This window comes from Pteropus vampyrus, unplaced genomic scaffold (assembly GCF_000151845.1).
Source record: "Pteropus vampyrus isolate Shadow unplaced genomic scaffold, Pvam_2.0 Scaffold80, whole genome shotgun sequence".
NCBI lineage: Eukaryota > Metazoa > Chordata > Mammalia > Chiroptera > Pteropodidae > Pteropus > Pteropus vampyrus.
In genome coordinates, this window is record NW_011888861.1 from 4,289,604 (window position 1) to 4,297,259 (window position 7,656).

Consider the following 7,656-nt stretch of genomic DNA (forward strand, 5'->3'; position numbering starts at 1 on the left):
TAAATTGCCACATGATGTGATAATTAAAACTTCACATCTGCAGCTTTCTGCAATATATGTAAGCCAAACTTATTTGTGTATAATTAAGCTAATCACAGGCATATTCGAAACACATGTTTACAAGTTAGACTTGTAAATTGATAAGCCAAGTCTCTAGCATTTGTCTCATTCTTGAGAGGAAGGGAGATATTTCATAAATTCATGGACGTTTTTCAAGTGGCCAAAATAAGCCCCCAGAAACTTCTCAGTCTCACATTTGTTCTTTGCTTTAGGACTATCATTTATACCTTTGGTTATCAACGTTATCTACACATCAAAATCACCTGGAAAACTTTAAAATACTAATGCCTAGTTACACCTCCACGGTTTCTGATTTAATATGTCTGGGTGCAGCCTGGACATCAAATTTTTAAAGCTCTTTTGGTGACTCTAATTGCAAAAACAATTCAGAACCATTGATCTATACCATTGTCAAATGAACATATTTGTTTAATTGGTCATAGTTTCATTCTTTTATATATATAGTGCATCTTTACCTCTAAAGATTTACAAAATACCTTAAAAATTTTCACTATAGTCTCTACTGTATATTGATCCATGTACAGGAAGCTATGCATTTCCAGAACATTCTGTGCTCTGGTATATTTTGGAGTGTAGCATAATTACACAACCCAGTAATGGGTAAAGAAATGTTCCACTAGACATTAATAGGAGTAATAGGAAAGAAAGACGTTCAGAACCACAAAAATAAATAAAATAAAATAGTTCTTTAATGTGGAATTTCTCAGAAACTTTGATATAATAATGTGCATATAAATCTTCAAGAGCATTTCCCAAGCTCCTTTCATCATAAAATTCTCCCATTAGACCCCTCACCATCCCAATGCCTCATAATGTCTTCCAGAACATTCTGCTGAATATACTGGTTCAAAGGGTTTGTGTTCTGGTAAAAGAAAAAGGGTAGGGGTACTGAAGGAAGCACAGGGTACAGAGCACAAGGCTGGTGCCCACAAGCACCTGATTCTGCATTGAGAACAAGGGCCCCAACTTCTAGATGGCTGACCTTAGAAGTTGATGAGTCCTCTGTTACTGTGGCCTGTTACTGTTGCCTGTTGAGGCTGACAGCAAGGCACTGGGTTGTTCAGCTCTTGCCTATAACTGGGTAAGCAATGTCTTTGTCTCCCAACCCCTGTGGGTCATAAAGAAGTTCCCACATATGGAAAGTATAAATTAATGGCACAGGACATTTAGTGTCCCCATGAAGAAAGAGTGGGAATCAATGCTACTGTTTGGTGCTCTTCTTTGGCCAGAGAAGAGAGGAAAGCATAAGGAAATAAAGAATGCAGACCCAAAATTCTGCCTGGGCCAACTTTCTCATCTGTAGAATGGGGATATGTAATACCTCAGCATTCTTGTGGAAATTAAATTTGGCCACGTAAGTGAAAGGGCTGTATGAACCATAATGACCTATGCAAATGTTGGAAATTACTTTTATTATCATGGTCATTATTATTAATATGATTCTCTCACTAAGTCTGATTAAGAACCCAAGAGGAACTTGATTTGAGAATCCATAACCGTGCAAATTTTTTTCACTAGTTTTTAATAAATGCTGCAAAGCAGGAGAGAGAGAGAGAAAGAGAGAGAACGAGGAGAGAAATTGACTCAACAAAGTGAGAACTCTTGAAGTCTTTAGAAGTATTCTGTTTTACTTTCAGGGTCCTCTGAGACCTTGAAAGTGAGCTGAAAGTTCACATCATTCCACAGTTTAATAGTCCGTCGTCTCCTACCATCTTTTCAAATACATCTTATTGACAGATGGTTTTTTTGGGAAGAGCACCTTAATGATTAATTGAGTAGAAAACACCACTCATCTTCTACAAGTCACGCTTGTTTAGTAAGGTGAGGTTGAAGCAATGCACATGAATTGACAGAATATGAATAGCAGTTTATTTCCCTTCAGATTTTTCTCATCGTTCCAATTCCGTTTTTGCAGACATGACTGTGAACATGGCTGGGAGGTGGTTTCCATCTACCTTCACCAGACCTCTGTACTTCTGTGCTTACTCTGAAGCTACAGTCTAGCTACACTTTAAGGCATAGTTCTTATCATTAATAATCCTTCTTGGTTGACTGTTTCTCATCCAATTCTATTTGCCAATTTGCCAGTATAAGCAATTTACTTATTCTCTAATTAGCTCTGTAAATTGTTTTTCTTTAATTGTACAATTTTGTATTAGATGTGTTTGTTTTGTTTCCCACTCAGAGGCTTCTCTCCCTTCCCCTCCACACATCCTGTGTGAAAATCCTCCCTTTCTTTCTCTGGTGCCACTTTCAGGCCACTTGATGCTTGGTCCTGGACAGCCTTCTGTCTTTGATGGCCACCCACAGACACAGTTCCTGGGAGTTTTTCTTTCTGTTTAGACCACCCTACATGGTATTCTGTCTAACATGCTCCAGTTTGCTCAGATGGTTAGAAATACACATATATGTTGAATGGTTTTATCCCTAATACGCCAGAGAATGACATCTTTCTGCTTGATAAACACAACCTTCCTGAATACCCCTGACTCTCAAGCTTATAAGAATGAGCAGAATAGTGATAAACATCCATGTAAGTACATGTGCTGGTGTCTCAGAGGTGGCGTCACATTAGAGCTCTCATCTCTCCATCTCTGCCAAGTCTTACTAAAAGAGAAGTAGATGGTTGAGCAACTTCCTCATCATTCAGAGTCAACAAGAAGCAGGCAAATGTTAAGTTTCATTTTCAGTGAAGTGCCAGGAGCCACTGGGGGCCTTGGAGTGAAGAGAAACTAGTTACTTTGAGGACTTAAGGTCATGTCTTCAACCCATAAGTTCTATAAAATGCAAGGGAATCTATTATAAAATGCAAACATCAACATCATAGCTTTACTTAATCTATAAACTAGGCATAAGTGTGCACACATAGCCAAGCGCACCCTGCTCAGAGAATCCTTCTCTCCCACCGTCCACCTCCAATAACCTCATTGATTCTCTCCTTCCATTCACTGAAGTTTCTACTCAAATATTATCTTATCAGGAAGATCTCATCAGAACCCTGCTTATAAAGAAACATTCAGACTTGTCACATCTCATCCTCTTATCTTGCATTTCCCATTTAACACTTATTACTACATATCTTTTCCAGTGTTCTCTCATTAGAATGTGAGTTCCACAAAGCAGAGACTTTTGTCTGTTTTACTCACATAGGACAGTGCCTGGCATACAACGGGCATGCATATATTTGTCAGATGAGTGAATCAACAAATGACTTCAGAAAACCAAGACTTACTAAAAGCAAAGCAGTTTTCTCTTCTCTACCACTTTTAGTACATTTTAATGCCGCATAAAAAGTAGTAGTAAAGATTATAATTCAAAAACAATATAAATGATTATTTTTTTAAATGATAGACCATGGCAAGTTTAAAAAATAAGGAAAATACTTTTAAATGTCTTTGCGCTGTTTCTTTAGTTATACCATTGTCTGGGATGTAGTGTGATATGGGGAAAAGAACTTGGGTTTGGGTTTAGGGAGACAAAGACTTGGATCCCAATTCCAGCTCTATCATATCCACACTCAGCAGCTTTAATTTAATCCCTTACCCACTGAATATCCATATCCTCATCTGCGAATAGAAATAACTATTCTTATTTTTGCAGGATTATAATGAAGATTAGCAATAAGGTCTACAGTGTGCCTGGCACATGGTTGGCCTGCATTAAATTAGAGTTACTCTTATTATCTTGATCAAATTCCATGAGTGATATGTTTCCTTATTTAATTCGAGTAGGTGGTAGCATTTAATTTATAAAAACAGCTTCAAGAATGACATTTCTAGCTTTAGACAATAACTGAATCTGCTTATTACCATGGAAGAGTAAGCTCATTCACTTTGCAATTACAACATTAAGGTAGATTGCTGGTAAGTCAGAAACTGTTCAACCTTGCTGATACATGTTTTGAAAATTAAAATGAACAATAGTAACAGAGGGAGAGAGAGAGAGAGAGAGAGAGAGAGAGAGAGAGAGAGAGAGAGAGAGAACGAGACAGAGAAAAAATGAGACAGACAGAGAGAGAAAAGAAACATGTCCCAGTACCCAGCCTCAAAAAAGGATCCAGAGAAGGAGGCTTAAGCTATACAAACAGATCCTTGACCTTGGAAAAATGACCCAAAGTACAAAGTGAATTGATGGTATGTTCTTAATAACTTACCTACTCTCTGGGAATCTTGATTTTTTTTTAAAGTATCCCCTTTCTGGATATTATTAAATTCAATTATAAATATAAAATATTGTTACGTGCCTACACCTCACCAGGCCCTATGCTTGGCCCTGGGATATCATTATGCATAACTCATACCCAGACCTGTATCCCCAAGACTAAAAATATAGTGGAAAATAAGGACAAATACAGAGGCCATTACCAATGTAATAAAAGCAGTGATGGACAGGAAAGCAACACGCGTTACAGTGTTGGCAGCCATCTGATTCTTAAGGTGGGTTGGAAAGTGCACAGGTGTTTGTCTTTTTTATTTATGCCTCATAACTTATGTATATGTAACATATATTATTTTGTATGTAGCAAATGTTACATCATTTAAAGAGTGAAGTACAGGGGGCCGTGGAAACATCCAGGGCATCCCCATTATAGCTTAGTGAGTGTTACATCTAAGCTAAACCCAGAATAATGAGTAGGAGTGAGCCAGAACAGGAGGGACAGGAAAGAGAGAGTGTCCTCAGGCAGCAGGAGCACAGAAGTATGGCCTAGATGGAGGTAAGGGAGAGCAGGATCTGTCTGAGGAAGACAGAGTAGTCTGGCATGGCTGAAACATGTATGGCCGTGGACCTGATCAGGGGCCCAAACACTAAGGACCTTTTGAGCCGGTCAAGGAAATGGAACTTAATTCCAGGGCAGTGAGAAGTCATGGAAGAGTTTTATACAGCTGAGTTACAGGATCAGATCTTTTTGAGAAAGATCACTCAGTTTCAAAAGCAAATTGAAGGGAGCAAGACTGGAAGCAAGAAAATCATTCGAGACACATTTGTTTACTTATACATTTGAAAGATCAAAAAGTTTGAAAATATACAACACCAGTAAGAGTGCAGAGACAGAGAATATAAATTGACTTGCTCTCTTTAGAGGGTAATTTGTCAATATGTATCAAAATAAAAAATTCTTATACTTTGATCTAACAGTTACACTACTAGGAATATATCTGGCAAATCAACTTGCACACCTGAAAAGAGATGTATGTATGAAATATTCACTGGGGGATCCACAGTATAAAACTTTAAAAAATGAGTTAACCTGCAGGCAAACAGAAACATTTTGAGGTTCTCTATCCATCCTCCTGTTCCTTTGCAGTTTGAGGGTTATTCTAAACACAGAATGGTTTGACCACTTGAGCATCTGCAAAGAGATACTTAGTTTGTTCTTCTCTCAGATTAGTATTTATCAAAACTCAGTGTGCATAAGAATTACTGTGTTCGTTTCATATATAAAATAAAATTATGTATATGGAAAAATAAAAGAAAAAAATGAGTTAAATCATTCTGTATAGGCACGAAAAGAGTTCTTAGATACATTGTTAAGTGAATAAAGCAAGATCCCAAATATTGGATATCGTATTCTCCTGTGTGTGTAAAAACAACACATATATGTTCACTAATACGTGTGTATTTTTACTGATAGATAGAAACGTATTCGGAAGGATATAGTGGTTGCCTCTGAACAGAAAGCCTAAAGATATAGTGGTTGCCTCTGAACAGAAAGCCTAAATATCCAGGAGAGGAAAAAGGTTACTTTTAATTGTATATGCCTTTTTTTTTTTTTGCGGTGAGGATACTTAACACGAGATCTACTCTCTTAAATGTTTAAATGTAAGTACACTGTTGTTGACTATTGGTACAGTACTGTTCAGCAGATCTCCAAAACTTATGCATCTTGCTTAACTGAAACTTTATGCTCGCTGAGTAGTGCTTAATTAAAACTTAATACCTGTGATGAAAAGATACTATCATATAAAAACACATGGGAATATATGTATGTATTAGGTTTTAATAAAACATTATGTGGATTTCATGTATGTGTATTTAAGATAGGTTTTCCAACAATTGGTAAAATACAACATAATTGATCATCCTTCAGCTGAGACCTGGTCAATTTTTTCTACCCCCAAAGGTCTGAAGACAGGGCCTTTCCAAGGTGGCCTTCATGCTTCATTGTTTTTGTGGTGAGAAGAGAAGAAAGCAAAAATGGCCTATGGCCCTTAGAAGACCCTTCTGGAGGCCTAATCTTATGCACACTGAGTTTTGACAAATACTAATCTGAGAAAAGAACAAACTAAGTATCTCTTTGCAGATGCTCAAGAAGACCCTCCTTCAGCCTATTAATTTGTTTTGGAAACAGAATAAGGGATCTAATGATAAACCTCATACTGTTCATCCTTACATTTCAAAAAAAAATCTTGAGTCAAGCTTTCACACCCTATCAGGTTGTTTCCTGCTCATTTGAACCTTGCTCCAGGCAGCTGCTGAAGCCCTCGGGCCTTGGGAAGGCGGCCTAGAGAGGGATTCCTGAAAACCAAAGACCACCCCAGTCTACCTCTGCCCTCTCACTCTGGGCCTGCCTTCCCCTCTCTGAACCCTTAGAAGATGTAGCACATCTTCATTAGTGGTCAGTGATGCTCAGAGTGGAAACCAGACCTGGAGAAGACAGTTCTTAACCCACTGCATGCGCATGTACACACACACACACAAAGCGTGCTTCAGAGGACCTTCTCACTAGACTCAGAGACAGGGGCATTACCTGCAAGGGTTCTCAAAAACTTTCCCAGCAGGTGAAATCAGACTCATGCTTGGGAAGTAATTTTCCTCAAGGTTAGGCAGGGGTTGGAATCCAGCCCATCCTCTTATATCCCTGCTCCTACTCCTTCCGCCTGTTTATAAAGAGCTCTTCATTTATGATTTGATGTTTACTTCAAAATACTCCAGGAAACTTTTGTTCCATCTTCCACCCTCCAAGACTCTCAATAATTGATTTTAAAAGTACCTCACAGAATATTTGCTCTATGAGCAATGGTACGGGAAAAGAAAGTGTCACTTAGAAAGGTAGTTTAAAGGGGCAGTAAGATAGATGAACAATATTTTTTGTTTTATTTTCTAAAACCTCAAATAAATGTATATGTACATGTAATGGCTAATAATGAGCTAGCAAATGTGGCTTGGCATCAGTATCAGAACAGACAAGTGGTAAGATCGAAGAGTGCCATAAGGCCTCCCAGCCCATATTCTTCTCCCCGCATTCCTTTCATTTAGAAGTGTTTCTTAATGTTGAGAAATAATTAGCCCTTTTTCAAAGGAAAACAAAAAGTCTCTTGCAAACTCCAGTTTTGAGAAAAATTGATTGAAAACAAAGTATCCTCTTACTCACACAAAAACAGTAACTATGTGAAATGATAAATATGTTAATTAGCTTGATTGTGGTGATCATTGAACAGTGTGTATGTTCTTCAGAACTTCACATCGTAAATGAGAAAAAAAAAACGGTGTAGATGATAGAGGCTCTGTTCATCTCTCTAGCGACCAAATCAAAGCTGAGACAGAAACAAGGAGCAAACAGCAAGGAAAAAACCA